The 14078-nt window shown below is 42.6% G+C and overlaps 1 protein-coding gene across 2 annotated transcripts in view; it reads right to left on the bottom strand.

Annotated features, from left to right (window-relative positions):
• LOC119161180 (uncharacterized) overlaps window positions 1-14078 on the bottom strand; it is a 386858-nt gene that overhangs the window by 151915 nt on the left and 220865 nt on the right. For both annotated transcript variants that reach the window (XM_075889640.1, XM_075889641.1), the window contains exon 3: window positions 12265-12329. The gene's annotated coding sequence lies outside the window, so the exon portion shown is untranslated. The remainder of the gene's footprint in view (window positions 1-12264; window positions 12330-14078) is intronic.

Genomic DNA, 14078 nt, shown 5'->3' with positions numbered 1-14078 from the left:
ATTTGGTGTGACGCTACATTCACAGGTGTAACATTTAAATTAGTAAATAAAATTATAAGTGTAACCTTAGGGGAGAAGAAGAGATACTTATTTCAGACTTAGCAAATTTAGCATTCGCACTGTGGATACTTGTGCGCAAGTATCCATAGTGCGAATGCAAAACTGAAGTATAGTACGTTAAAATGAATTTCACAAGGTTTTTGTCGATAAAATTACGGGAGGCGTTATCTTTGTCCCTGCTTTGAACCGTATGATCTAAAGCATTGCCTCCGAGATGCGGCGCACCGCAATTCATTTGTAGAGCAGACGACGGATGACAACTTGCCCTAAAGCATGTTTTTCAGTCTAATGCGGCAGTCTTCGTGCCCCAAATGATAAAAATTTGTTATGAATAGTTTATGAACTCATTCAACATTCAATTCTCTTACCCAACGTGTTGCAAACACATGGACGTCACAGCAGCTTCATCTGTGTGTCAGTAATGGAGAGGCACCACATATTAGAAGTCTCAGTGCTCTACGTATGAGTGAATTCAGGTACTGTAGAATACCGTGTTCAAAATAGTTACTCCTATCTGCTAAAACAGCCTTTCTTCACCAAATGCGGTCATGTTTACTCGCGTTTGAAGCTCATTTCCGCTTTTCCGTTCCGATTTCTAGGTTTCTCAACTTATCAGCGCATTCTCGAAAAGCTCTGATTTGTACCACGAATATTGTCGCTAAAAACAAAATAATGCAACATGTTTTTCTATATTACTGTATGATGGCCCTCGACTGTCTATTTACGTGATTTTAAAAAAATCAAAGATGCGGTTTCTTTATTATTCAAATTTCAGTGGAGTACACTTTTTGCCAATATGAGAACTTTGAGGCAATATATAAAAATTTACATTTGCCCTACGGCATCAATATTTATGTACCCAATGAACACACTATATCCTTAAAACTTGTCAAGTTTGAAAACGCAGCTTGCAATACTTTCGGAGAAAAAAAATGGGGAATACGTAACTTATTTTAAACTGTCGCAAAATTAGACATTTTTGAAAGCTATTTTCTTAAGGTCTACAAACTTGAAACCGTATGAATTCCTTCTTCATTAGACATGCATTTCAGGCAAAAAAATATCTTCCTTGAAACAAAAATATTTGGCTTTTTATAGCATCTGCAATTTTCGAAATTGACAGGTGACGAAATTGGTGCTTCCGTGTTGGTGAAGTTTGATATCTTTTTTCTCGTAAGTTATGCCGTTAATCATAAAACGAAGATGACTTTCGCGCTACCTGGTGAGAGGTGCACGAAACATATAATACTCAATGAAACCTAAAATATCAACTTTTGGACCCGTGTCGATCTCTCGTGGACCCACGAGGAAGGACGCTGACTGGTGCCTTCTGGCATCTTCGGTTGAAGAGGTCGCTTCTGTTGAGATGTCTGGACGATTAGCGGCTTACGAGTTCAGGCGAGGCGTTCCTGGGAAGGATGAGGTCATTCGGGCGTGGTTGTACTGGTGCGCCTGGAGGCAACGCCTCCGACTGGCATACAGACATTCCAGCGTGTACGCTTATGATTTAGAGATTGGGCGCCTGGCGATACACAGCTTCAGGTTCAGACGAGCTTACGGTCGAGAATTCTTCCACTGGCGTCCGATTCCTTACTCTTGTCAAATGGTTAGAGCCGTTAAACGTCTTGTTTTGGATGCTATAACTTAAGCGTCAAGTTCGATTTCCCGGTGGTTTCTTTCGCATTTTGATTGCGGACCACGGAAGGGTGTTGCTTGTAAATAGTTGAAGAAGTTACACGCAATGTAACATTAACATGATGTATAGTTTTTGAGATGATAGGAAATATATAAATAGAAAAGGTGGTGTACTAAACAGGCTAATTTGGGGATTTTCACGATCCGCTAGATGTGTCCATACTTTTCCTCACTTCTTGTGTATTTTGAGGTTAGTGAATGTGGACCTTTGGACAATGCAGTGAACTGTGTGGCGGACATACATGTGGGTAAATTGTGGTGTAGTGCGAAACGCGCACTCGATGGCAGTTCTTTTTTCTCGAAAAAAATTTTGATTTCAAGGGGGCCTAAGTGATGAGTGGAGTGCGCGTTCAAAGTGCGCGCCTTTGGAAAATGCGCGTCAAAAAAAAAAAAAAAAACAGAAGAGAACAGAGTGCACGCGTGGTGCCACCTAGACAACGCCGATGACGACGGCAGTGAAGACGTCGCGTGCACGAGGACACGTGGCACCCCGTGAACAAAATAAAAGATAAGGTAACCAATGATCATAGACCACGGAGATTTCAAGGCCCAATGACTAGGCACCACGAAAGTACAGAATCTCCAATCGGGACGAGACAAGTGGGCCAGAGTGGAAGCAGAAGCCTGAGCAGAGGAGATCAAGGGGAGTTCGAAGAAAACGGGGCAATAGTCGCCCCTCAGTAGTCACTTCATTGGGTACGACACCACCTCTGCGCCACTAACAATGGGAGAACAACAACAACAACAAAACGGAGCAAGTGGAAGGTCGTCACCAGACCGGGCGCTGAAGATGGTCCGCCGGGCGTCGGACCCGAGCCTGCAGGACTTCAACCGGCCGGGGCCTCCTGCCGTCGTGTTCCCGCTCGAGAGGACCATGGCCATGCGTTCCTGAACTTCTACCCAGGGCCTGCGGACTTTTGTTCCAACAGGCGAGCAACAGCCATCGGGCTACGGGCTGTGCGCCCAGCTGCTTGGCCAGGTTGACCCTGGTTCCCTGAAGCATCGCCACCAGCTCGCGTTCTCTCGTCACCGACGAGTGCACACTCCTAAAGCCAGAGCCACCACGTTCCAGTCTGGTTTGTCGACGTGTCGTCAGCAGCCAGCGTTCCTACATCCCCGTCCTGCCAGCGTCCTGAAGCCGGAATCACCGCGTTCCGGTTTGCTAATCGTCTCCGGAATTCAGCGTGTGGGTGAGACCGAACAGATATCTTGCTCTACTCCACCGCTCGGCCCCATTTGGACGTTAGATTCAATTGAACACTTTGAACTTCTTTGTTGAGTGCTGATAGATGGATTTCGCCGTATCCAGTTAAATGTTTATTAGTTGTTTCGTTTTACGGGGGATTTTCGTTTTTTTTACTTTTCAATTAAACTTTTGTTTGAGTTTTGGTACAAACGGCTTTGTCCCTTCGTTAAGCCTCTCGTAGGTTTAAACCTTAGAGAGCTCTTCTTACTAAACATCTAAAAGAACCTTGCATGACAGGTATACACTTCTTTCCCTTATTGATTAACGAAGGTCTCGTACTGGCAGACTTAGTGCTGTTAGGTTGTATACGAGGAACTATTGGTCAGCTGCCAGCTCGTAATAAGTTCACGTGTAACGTGACGCCATACAGGCTAATAAAAGAGTGTGCCACAGTCGCCTCCATGGCTACAGGTGGCGCTGCCTGACACTCCCACGTTTAAATTCGCATATAAACCCAATAAAGTGGTGGGGGGATAGCCGCCGTGATAGCTCAGTGGTAGGGCACCAAATACGTTATTCAGAGGTCGTAGGTTCGATTCCTGCTCACGACAAGTAATTTTTTCACCCACTTTTTTTTCTTCCTATTTGCATTACATTGGTTTTAATAACTTCCCCTATACATTCCTTGGCATTATTGCCTGTTAAATCTCATGAGAACTCTGGCTAGCCAGGTGGATGACTCTCTTTAAAAGGCACGTCGACCCCTCTGTTGGGTGTCATAATATTCTCTTGCAAAAATCGTGTGACCCAAAAGAGAGTTTGTGTGCCTCCTCCTCCTCCTCCTCCTCCTCCTCCTCCTCCTCCTCCTCTTTAAAGGCAGTCTTGTACGTGGCAAGTCAGGTCAACACGAAAAAAGTCACACATCCACTTTTGTTTTCTTTTCGTAAGACTCAAGGACCCTAGAGGGCGACACGATTCCTAGCCCCAGCAAGAAAATCTCGCGCGTACACTCATGCATTTGGCTAAGACGACTAGAAGGCGAAAGACACCCCCAAACTTTCTATTCCTCACGCGATCGTGCAGTACTTCTGATATCGGCCCAGCTTCGACAGAGCAACGAAATCATACGATGACGTCACCATGCGACGTAACGTCATGTGACCTTATAACACGTAATGTGACGTCACCCGGCTGAAGCTGATAGCTTGCACGTGACGTCGTGGACGCCCTGCGTGGCTACAACATATGGCGGCTTAGACGGCGTCAAGCCGTATATTCACGCAGCCATTAACATGATTCATTGGGATAACGACGTCTCTGGCACGCTAATAATTGGGCCGCAGTGCATGAATAACGATGAAACCAGCCCAAGATAGATAGATATACTGATCTCACAAACTTGAGATCACAAAAAATCGCAGCATATCCACGGAGTAAATTATGATGACTGTGGCAAAGCGGCTTTCCGTCCGTCCGTCCGTCCGTCCATCCATCTATCCATCCATCCATCCATCCATCCATCCATTCATCCGTCCGTCCGTCCGTCCGTCTGTCTGTCTGTCTGTCTTGCTAATATCCAAGTTGCGGTTCGCATCGTTATGCAGCAGTAAACAACGACTAATATAAAAAATGCGGTTGTTTAACGTATCTGTGTGCGTGGATTTGTACATATACTCAGTGACACTTCATATCGTTTTGCTCAATGGAAAAAAAAAATAAAACACAGTCACCTTTCATCCGCATGCTTCGCATAACATCGCTTCCTAAAAGGTACCTGGTATCTACCAAACTTTTTAGTGCGACACTGTAATTCGAAGAGAATGTTTGATTGAATCTTTGGTGTGTAGAACCGGGAGTCGTTTTTGAATGCCGGTATTTTTTTTTGTCTGTCGCCGACGAGATATGGCGCAATGTGTCAATGTCACCAAATACTGGTCACGACCGCAGTATTGTCTTGTGAAACGGACTTCTGTTTGATCGGTTGCTAAAAGTAAACATCGCTGGAACGATACCAGATGTTAAGACCTTTCACAATTTCGTAGCGCTCTTAAATGTTAGAAATGAAACTATATTGTGATGACAAATGTCGAAACAACGAAAGGAATGCGTTTCTCAGCCACATTGAACAGTATTTAAGGGGTTGGACGTTATTTTAGTAATGAATGCGTTTGGCCTACATAATAATGGTGCCACTCAAGAATGCCATATGCGCTCAACGATATCCATATGCCTATATCGGCGCAACACGTTCAAATATTACACAATATATTGCGGTGAAATTGTGGAACACAATAAACGGACTATATATCTGTCGTTAACGAGACGCCAATTTGAGCTAGTCGGGTTACCTATTGTCGTCTTCCTTTTAGAAAATTAATTTACGAGAAAATTGTAGTGGTACAGGAAACAAAACAAGAAACACGGCATATTCACGAAATGAATGATGATGATGGGACGAAGCAGGGTGATAGTTCGGTGTTACCGTAAGCCACTCGTGACATGGACCACTCACGCATGTAAATGAGCGACAATGTTGTACAGTTATATACAAGTTTATTATTCAAAAATCGTATGTTGTGTTCATTTGTCAATATTGTTTTGCTTTGAATGCTATTGCTTTACGGTATCGAATTCAGCCTAAATTTAGCAAAGATCAAGTCTTGTCACTTTCCACTTGTGGTTGTTGATTGTTTCCAGTCATACGAAGTGCATCGTAGTGCATATCGAGATGCCACATGCTGCTCAAACCAGTCGCTTTCTGCTACCATTATCGTCATCATGTTCATCATCATGATCGCCGTCATGGCGGTTGCGGCGCACGCCAACGGTGCCAACGTTGAAGCCTCGACCTTGAGGAGCGAGGCTTCTACGTTAGCACCGTTGGCGACCATAAGGAGCACCCCGCCGTGGTGGTCTAGTGGCCAAGGTACTCGGCTGCTGACCCACAGGTCGCGGGATTTAATCCCGGCTGCGGCGGCTGCATTTTAGATGGAGGCCAAAATGATGTATAGGCCCGTGTGTTCGGAATTGTGTGCATGTTAAAGAACCCCAAGTGGTCGAAATTTCTGGAGCCTTTCACTACGACGTCTCTCGTAATCAAACGGCGGTTTAGGGACGTTAAACCCCACGTATCAATCAATCAACCTTAAGGAGTTTCGCCTCTAAAACCCCACCAGATTCTATGCACTGCAAGAAATAGTGTAGTGCTTAGCCGTCAGCGAGGAATAGGCTAGGCACAAGACGTGTGATTTTGAAGCAAGAGTTGCAAGTCTAATTTATTTATTTATTTATTTACAATACCTACATTGCCCGCGTGGGGCATTAGCGTAGGGGAGAGATAACATTTAAAAGGATATTTAAAAACATATTAAAAAGTAATACATTTCTGAACAATAAAGAGAAAAAATAAAGGAAAATGCAGAATGACGACAAGCAATTAACACTGCGCTGTGCATAAGAAAATAAAGCTACATAATAAAGCATTCAGTATTTATATGTATTCATCGGAATGTGCACAGCAAAATATGTTTAATTATAATAAACCCATGTACGCACACATATACATATATGTATATACACACATCTATACAGGCAGAGATCCCAAAAAAGATCCTAAAAAGTAAAAAAAAAAACAATTCAGGCGTGTAAGGCTAAAAGAAATAAACGAAAGTATAATCACGTTACGAAAATGGGCAGATTCCACGTACAGTGGGAATCGATGACATGCGAAGCACGAATGAAGAAGGTTGATATGTCACTTTAAAATCAGGACGTCGTTACAAGGCGGAGGTAAATTATGCCATATATGGCTTCCATGCGATGACTATCACGTCTGGACGTGTCATTTACCTTCGTAATCTGTTCACGTCACCTGATACCTAATTTGGTATATGTGGAGCTAGCGAAACGGCCGCGAGCGTGCTATGAGCGTAGCATATGAGCGTAGTCCTGTTTTACATGACACGCATGCCATTATTATCATGTTTGGACGTGTAATTTGCACTCGTCGTCCATTAACGTCACGTGCTACCAAATTTGGTATAAGGGTAACTAGTGAAACGGCCGCGAGCACGCTTTGAGCGTAACATGTAGTCATGTTTTACATGACACGCATATCACGATTATCATGTTCGGACGTGTCATTTACCTTCGTCATGCATTCGCTTTCCGTAACTCCAAATTTGGTATGTGTGAAGCTAGCGAAATGACTGCGAGCGTAGTATGAGCTTGGCGTCTAATCATGTTTTATGACTGACATGGCATGCATGTCATGATTTCCACGTTAGGGTTCTGTCACTAGTGTTCGCCATGCAGTCATGTCATACCATGCCAATTTTGCAGCATATCATGTGAAAGAAACCACCGCAAGAGCAGCAAGACCATGAAATGTAAACCATGACATTCATGATATAAATGTCGTGATAGTCATGTTAAAATTGTCAACTAGGCTCACCATACAGTCATGTTATGCCATACCAATTTTTGTATTGATAACATTAATGAGACGGCCAGGAGAGCTAAAAGTCGTAGACGGCTAGCTAGCTAGCTAGCTAACATTAACATTAATACCATTAATGAGACGGCCAGGAGAGCTAAAAGTCGTAGACGGCTAGCTAGCTAGCTAGCTATAGATATCTAGCTATAGATAGATAGATATCTATCTATCTATCTATCTATCTATCTATCTATCTATCTATCTATCTATCTATCTATCTATCATCTATCTATCTCTCTATCTATCTCGCTAGATAGATAGATAGATAGATAGATAGATAGATAGATAGATAGATAGATAGATAGATAGATAGATAGATAGATAGATAGATAGATAGATAGATAGATACGGTCAAATTTGCCGAAGTTCGCTAAGAAATGCTTCGCATTAAGAAAAATGGGACCCTAAAGCGTGACGCTGAATATTTTCGTGGCCGCGGTAACAATTTCTTGAGGTAGTTTGTTCCACTGCTGTATAGATTGCGGGAAAAAAAGAATAATTATAAGCGTTATTCTGACAGTGAACTCGCGCCCTTTGAGTGGGTGGTCAGTTCGAGCAGATATACACGTAGGCTTCAAAGTGTAGTTCTACCTGTGAATACCCGTTGAACCATGAAATATTTTGTGAAACAGAGATAAACACAAGAGCTTGCGTCCGTCTCAAAAAGGGGTCATCCTAAAGTATTCCTGATCTCTAAAGATCTTTTGCAAACTGTCATAATCAACTGTCATGTAACGGGCCGCTCTCAGCAGCACGCGCTCTAGGGCATCGATGTTGCCTTTGGTAGAAAGGACCCAAGTGCAACACGCGTACTCCAAAAGTGGACGTACATACGAGAAATAGGTGGCTTTGTTTCAGGCTTGCCCGTGCTTGTTTAAAGTTTCGTCGAAAGAAGTTTAATGTGTTGCTGGCCTTTCTTGCGATAGGATCAATTTGCGCATTCCAAGTCAGATTACTGCGAATAATTACTCCTAGGTACGTATACTCTGTCACTAGAAATAGCTGTGTTGTATTCATGACATAGCTTGTCATGAGGGGGTGCTTTTTGTTCGTAAATATTAAGAGGTTGCATTTGGACAGGTTGAGTGTCATGTTCCAAGCTGAACACCAAGACATGACTTTGTTGAGATCATTTTGCTGCTGTTAACTGTCTGATTCACTTCAGATTTCACGGTAGATAAAGCAGTCATCTGCATATAGCCTCACACGACATGACAAGTGTTCAGTTAGATCATTAATGAATATTAGAAAAAGCAGAGGCCCTAAAACGGACCCCTGTGGCACACCTTATTTAAAACTGAGACATCAGAAGAACAAACAACTCCAAGTATCACACGTTGGTTTCTATCTAGGAGGTACGCTTCTAACCACTTCAGGAGGGAATTTGGCAAATTGAGACTGGTCAATTTTTGTAGCGACAGGGTATGAGATACGGTATCGAATGCTTTCCGAAAGTCTAAAGAGATGCAGTCACCCTGCGAACCGTAGTTAATAAACGCTGCAATGTCACGACGAAATTCTATCAGGTGAGTGTCACAAGTACAGCCAGCCCTGAAGCCATGTTGCGTTGCGATGAAGAATCTATTTTCTTGAAGGTGTGCCAATCTAAACATACTGGTAGTGCACTTGAAGTCTACGCCAATAAGTCATGGCGACAAGACTATCATGACGATAGTAATATATTTTTTTACTGACTTGATGTAGATGTAGTGCCATCACGAACAAATCAATTGTCCGATGCACTGACGGGTGCTTCTCGTATTGCTCTTCGTTAACGCTGCCCTCCGGCCTCGAGCAGTGCGCATAATCAGTGGCTAATTTATGGTGGTCAATGCGTAATGTAGAAGTTATTCTTTAAAGAGCGGGTAGCCTACAAACACCTTGTAACCGGAGTGGATAGTAATAATAATTTTATCTGGATCATTATGCCCCGAAACCGCGACATGATCACAAGGAACGCCGTCGTGGAGATCTTCGGAAATCTTCATCATCTGGTGTTCTTGACATTGCACAGTATCGCACTGAAGTCGCACAGTACACTGGCCGCTACCACTTTGCCTCCGTCGAAATACTATGCACAGCCGGAAACGAACCCGTGCCAGCAATTGATCACCGTAACTATTGCAGTGGACGTATACACCTTTTCACAGGAGGGAAAAAAAAAAAAACACCGCCATAATGGGCTGCGCGCGGGAGTACGAAGGCCAAAAGCGCAGCCTTGTCAGTGCATTTATGAGGAATCTCGCCAATTTTCGCAGCCCAGAGACGACTATGGCGACGCCCACGGAGGCGTTTCTGAAAAGGTCTATAGGAGAGTGAGGAACAGTGGTCGTCAGTTAATCGATGTTGTACGGTACAAGTCAGCGCAAGCTGACAGCCAAATTCAATGATCGAGAATTTGGGACATGCGCACGTGGCGTCATTTCTCGGCAGTGACGAGAAATCACTCGTTTGTTAATGAACATCCAATTCCTGTGCCTATTGCGCATTCCTTTAAGGATATGGCGAAATTTACATCTGACGAACCAAACTGATGATCGAACATGACTCACGTTTCTGTAAAGTAGGGGCTTCAAATTATATTATCTGTTTTTGCCTAAAGCTATCACTAAGAATTGGTGCCGTGCTAGAGCCGATATCAATGCCCTTTCTCAGAAGGTAAGGCTTTCATGTCTACTGAGCGTATGGGGTCCTAAATGAAAATGTTAGACGCTCTTCAGAAATCGAGGATATGACACAAGACGTAAAATATATGTTGGAGTTTTGCGTCCCGAAACTGCAATATGATTATGATTCATGCCGCACTAAAGGCCTTCTGAAAGTTTGACCACCCGTGTTTTTTTAGTGTGCACTATATCTGAAAACATAGGCCTCTAACATTATCAAAATACAGCCGGAATTCCATCCCGTGACCTTCATGTCAGTTGTTCTGCCGGAATGAAATAGAAAAACTTTAATTTTGCTGTGCATTCCTAAACATAATGCATCCATTTCTCTCAATGCACGCATCCATAGATATCTGCAGCTTGCTTTTGCGGAAAAGAACAAAACATGTATTCTACACAACATTCAAAAGCATAAAGTTGTTTGTCACAATCACAATGCGAGAAGTGCAACATTTATTTCGATTTCTTGACAGTGAACGTATAATCATTTACCAGGAAGCGTAGATGAAACAATGGTTTCGCCTCCTGTACCGTATTATGTTCAGAAACGATAGCTCTAAAATGCATTTCATCTTTATGCGTTGTTGCAGTTGAAAAGACTTTGAGAAAGCTCATTTTTTATTGAGAATTTCCAGCCAATACCTCGCAAACTTTCAATTTGTTTTCAAATTCTTTTGGCTTCGACTTTCACATGAGAGCTGGAAACGTGATTAAGACAAACAAAACCATAAAAGGGCCCTGAAATACTTTTTTTGAAGTAACGATAGAATAAACTCGCTGGAAGAGCTCATTGCATCAAGGATTGGACGCCACAAAAATTTTAAGAGTCCGTCCAGTGCTAGCGGATGTTACAGAGATTTGTCGCATGTTGCAATTGCATTCTCTTTTTTTCTCGTCCCGATGAAAGCGCTGGAAGTTAAGCAGGGAGGGATGACAGAGGCAAGGAAAATACGTCACGCGCGTCGCGACCTTGACCACTTTTCCTTCCTTCGAATGCGTGGCTTTTTCAGCGCGATCGCGCGCGCGCGCCTGGACAACTCGCGGCTTTCTGCGGTGATCACTGTAACGACCGAGCACGACATGTTAAAATCAGCCAATAGCTGATAGATGGGCTTTCTACAAGTGATTTTTGTGCGTCATCCGTCATTTGTCAAGAGAAAAAAAAGCAATTTGGAGCTGACTGATATTTTAATGTGAACTCCAGGCCGTGTGTAGCGCTATATTATTTGGCTCGCGAGTTCTCGGGAGCCTCTACTACCGATCGGCAGCTTGACACAGACAGACAGACAGACAGACAGACAGACAGACAGACAGACAGACAGACAGACAGACAGACAGACAGACAGACAGACAGACAGACAGACAGACAGACAGACAGACAGACAGACAGACAGACAGACAGACAGATAGATAGATAGATAGATAGATAGATAGATAGATAGATAGATAGATAGATAGATAGATAGATAGATAGATAGATAGATAGATAGATAGATAGATAGATAGATAGATAGATAGATAGATAGATAGATAGATATAGCGAAAGTGCTTGTAGTACACAAAGAAATTCTTCGCATTTAAAACTGCCCGGCTTCCCAGAATGTTTAATATTTTACCGCGGGGCCCCATGTATTTATTGTAGTGACTGTTGTTCACTTCACTTGTCTTGGGAACCCACACGCGTTGTAGTGCGAATACTAAAATTTCACCGAAGTGTTCCAGAAGGTCGCTGCTGTAGAGACCCCGGAGCCATATTTGATAACTAGCCTACTTCAAAAGATAATATTTTTTTCTTCTATTTCCCACTCAGTTATGATACGATGCCATTGCTGGCGACTATAGAAGGCGCCCCGCCCCGTAAAGATGACCACAAATCCAGGAAATGAACAAATATTATTTCTGCACGTAAAATTGTTTAATTTCCAAAATGTTTTCCAATGAGATGTTCCCGAAATATTCATCAAGTTTATGTCCGTAGTAGCCATTTAAAAGCTTTTAAGCGCATCCCGCTGACCTCGAATGCATTTCATTACTTCTCCTTCTTTCTGTATACAAGCGGAGAGTCAAGCATGTTTGCATTTAAAACACTTTCTTTGTAGTGCGGGTAATTAAAACAATAAAAAATTGTTTTAATTATTTCACAGTGGGAAAACGTCACATACCTTATGATGACAGCCGACCTTTGATCTAGCAGAGCAGAACAGCGGTGTCTCAGCGAGAAGGTTGTCTGAAAAGAAATGAAAACAAACAAATTTATTGTCAGGTCAGTCCCCTCCATTCAACAGCAGTTTTCACTCTACAAATGTTAAACGTTCAACAAGTACATGCAGAGTCAGAGGATCATTCCTCGCTTCCACGAACAGTGTTTACCAATAGTTAGTTTCGTCGTGAATGTGACACTGAAGACGAAGCTGTGAGAGTTGCTAAACCATGAGAATCGCGAAAACACGAATATGCATCCGACCCTCTTTCTGCCCAAGTTCCTGCCGTGACAAAGGCGGTCTAGTTTTCACAACAGCGTGGAATCCATTAGAGCATGTAGGTCACAAAGGGGAAATGTACTGGTTTAGCGGGAAACAGTGTAGATGGTGTGGTTCATAAGTCATTTCTACTGATACATTAAGTGTTTATAGAAGTATTCTATATGTTCCGGCAATGATTTTGCGAAAGTACGCGGAAGTGGGTAAAAACTTACCGGAAAATATATAAATTCCTTGAGGAAACAGAATTTTTTAAATAGAATGCGGAAAGTTTAATGACGGACGCCATATCAGCTATCTTTCGTATAGGTTTTTGCACTATGTGCTCTGAGATTCGTTTGAAGTAAAAATGGAAGAAAAGCAAGCAGTCGAAAGATACGATTTTTAAATATCTTTGAATTGTCGCTCTAAACAAGGGCACAGGAGCCTTAGTAACTGCGTATGAATTAAAAGTAATATTGGTGGAATAAGAAGTGTCTAATCGGACAACAAAACCAATATTTTTTTTTTCGACGGTTGTGATAGCACCAATACAAACAACAAAAGGTGTGTTAAAGAGGCGCTGTATTTTTGCAATTGAATGTATGCAATTTCTTTAAAAAACGATATTATCAATAATAATCTAAAAAATGTTTGAAATTTCATAGCTGCATCGAAAACGAAGTTATCTAGATTCAAATATTCACACGTTCACATGATATAGTCATTCATAAGATACATTTAAATCGTGCGTAGGCACGCTTGTTTTTTAAATGTCCTCTACGTGTAAACATAACGTCGTACGCAAATGCTCGAACCTGGCAGCACGTGTACGCGCGAGTCAGTTCTGACTCGCAAAACAGACGATTCGCAAGGGTTGTTGTGGTCATGCCGTGCGTTATTCCACGAGGTATTTCGAAAGGCATTCCGGGCATCACGTCAAGCGTATATGGGGAAACCGAGCAACGCGCGCAGGGCTCCCGGCAAACTTGACGTACGTTTACCGAGAATGAATCAGTCAGCGCTAAAGCGCTCAACACACACACACACACACACACACACACACGCACACACACACACACACACACACACACACACACACACACACACACACACACACACACAAAATTGGTGACCTTTTTTGTTTTTTCGCTGCATAACTTATAGATATAAAAAAGATAATATCAACCTCACCCTATTCACAGCCAGACAGTTACAAACGAATAGAAAAAGTAAAGGCACCGTTATTTCGTATCTAATTTTGCATTCTGTTTGCACTGATTAAACTGTGCAGTTGTTCTCAGGAGCTCTTCAGTATAGAAAAAAGAAAAAAATGCCTAACTTTGGTGCACTGCTGTCGTACCACATGTATTACTTTCTTTAAAAAGACTCGCTAAATCTTTTTTTTTTTGGTCCCATTACACTCTCCGAAGTTAGTGAATTTATGTACACCTGTAGTTCACGTGTCCCTATGAAGATAGTCATATGCGTGCTCAGTCAAGAGTTGTAAGGAAGCG

Source organism: Rhipicephalus microplus, chromosome 3, assembly GCF_043290135.1.
Source record: "Rhipicephalus microplus isolate Deutch F79 chromosome 3, USDA_Rmic, whole genome shotgun sequence".
Taxonomy (NCBI): domain Eukaryota; kingdom Metazoa; phylum Arthropoda; class Arachnida; order Ixodida; family Ixodidae; genus Rhipicephalus; species Rhipicephalus microplus.
This window is presented reverse-complemented; position numbering and strand designations above follow the sequence as displayed.